The sequence below is a fragment of the Neomonachus schauinslandi genome, chromosome 7 (assembly GCF_002201575.2).
Source record: "Neomonachus schauinslandi chromosome 7, ASM220157v2, whole genome shotgun sequence".
Lineage (NCBI taxonomy): Eukaryota > Metazoa > Chordata > Mammalia > Carnivora > Phocidae > Neomonachus > Neomonachus schauinslandi.
In genome coordinates, this window is record NC_058409.1 from 137,900,772 (window position 1) to 137,903,011 (window position 2,240).

Consider the following 2,240-nt stretch of genomic DNA (forward strand, 5'->3'; position numbering starts at 1 on the left):
CTTAAAAACAACAAGGCTATTTATATTTTTGAAAGCTTTGCAATCTTTCCCACCAAGACGTTTAAACGTGTATAAATGGAAAACAGGGGAAAGTGTTTAGCAACATTACTGGGAAACCTATGCACAGTACACATACGTGCAGGTCACATTATACCGACTTGTTTTTGTTGTTGGCCTTCTAGAGGAAGGAAAACCATTACAGAATTTTCAAGTCTGATCCCATCTCATATATGATATCCAGCAGGGTTCAGGCAGTAGTGATCATAGCATATATGTATGTGGTAGAAAGGAAAAAAACACTTGCTCTTCAGTGGTTTTTGCCTAGGTCCAGTGTAAATATACTTATCAAGGCAGATCTTAAGCTACAGCATCTTTGTTAAATGCAGAAATGTGAAATATTGTGGCGCTATGGACTTGGAATACAAGATAAACCGTAACTGACCTCAAACTACATGTTAAAAGCAGAGTAAAGCTCAGCATGAAAGGCAATGGATAAAACTCAAGTGCTCTGGTATGGAGAGAAAAACAGCAAAGCAAACTTTCAGGCATGTAAAGCAGGTTTTAAAAGCAGGAAAATGACACTGTATTATCAGGAATTACATGTTTTTAAACTCGAGTTTTGGCCTTCTAAGAGTATTGGGAGAAACTTAAGCCTATGGGGAAGAGGTAGTACAGAAAATGAATGGGATCTAGAAATGGGGTTGAGGACATGGGAGGTTAGGGAACACCAAGAAACAAATACACTCCAAATGAATTTAGAATCCCTTTAAATCCATCCTTTCCAAAAAATACTTCCTAAAGTTAGAGATTTGGTCAAAAAAGTTGGTGAAAACAAAAATTGTGACTATTTTACCTCATAAAAGAAAGTAGTATTTAAATGTAGATTAGAAATTATGCTATTAAAGATTAGTCCACTGATCAGGCTGTAGAAACTGAAACTTAAGTGCTGCTGTCAGTGATACATGGCAGAAAACTGCTTCCAAATATAAAATTGTCATGGTAGAATTCAACATTAATCAAAATATTCAGAAACAAATACTTTTTTACTTGAAGCCTAATGAAGAAACATTGGTATGCTTACCTAAGATACCTGTTTTAAGAAAAAAAGAAATTAACAATTTAAGCTAATGTGAAAAATACTGCAACTACATTTAAGTTTTCTAAGATAAAACTTGAGAAGATAGAGAATATTCTAGTTCAGTATAATGGGCTCCAAACCAACTACACGTTTGAAATACATCTTGATTGTATTCCTTACATAGTATCATTATCATCATCTTCGTGTTTTCTCTTCAATGGGTTCGATTCATTGGCCATGTTCTATGATGAAACCATGTTGGTGGTAATAAGAATAGTTTTTGGTCCAATTATTGAAGGATTAATCAGAACATTTTGAACTGCAGTTGTTGCAGGAACTGATTTGACAGGTGGGGACTGAGAAGGTGGAATCTGCACCGTAAATCTTTGGCTTGTCACCAACACTGGAAGTACAACTTTATTTGGGACAGACATTTGTGGGGTTGCTGCAGTAGGAGTGGAAGGTCGCTACCAACAGCACCAACACTTAACTGTGGTACTACTCTTCCTTGGTTAGGTCCCTTTTAAATTAAGGACTTCAGCCTATAGTTTGGAGCTGTTAAGCAGTATCTTTCAGGTGGCAGTCTGGGTCCTGCATATGGCTTAATCAGTGGTAAAGGGGTTTGATTTTTCTGCCTTGCAATATCCAGTAAAAAATTTCTTGGAGGAGGAGAAGTAAAAGATTGATCAGCGCGACACTGGATTGCCAGTCTCACATCATCTGCACCAACATTAGGTTTCTTAGCATGGCTTGAATAAATTTTTGCATCATCCATAATTGTAGTCACACATCGGAAAGCAAATTCCAACATTTGATTTATAACCCTTGGTTCATACTCCGTAATTCCCATATCCTTCAGGATTTGTGCCATCACCAAGGCATCTCTTGGAGCGTTCTTGGGAGGTGCCATCTTGCCGGACTCCATGTTATCCTGCTGCTCGTCACCCGGGGAGAGAGCCTCTTTTTATTCTTTTTAAATGTTTTATTTATTTATTTGAGAGAGAGAGCGTGCTCATGTGCACATGAGCCGGGGAGAGGGGGCGAGGAGGAGAGAGAGAAGCAGACTCCCCACTGAGCAGAGAGCCTGATGCGGGGCTCAATCCTAGGACCCTTGAGATCATGACCTGAGCCGAAGGCAGATGCTTAACCAACTGAGCCACCC

General features: G+C 38.8%; 1 pseudogene; it reads right to left on the reverse strand.

The window, feature by feature from the left end:
- Positions 1-1,254: 1,254 nt before the first annotated feature.
- On the reverse strand, positions 1,255-2,003 carry LOC110591601 (annotated as a pseudogene).
- Positions 2,004-2,240: the final 237 nt, after the last annotated feature.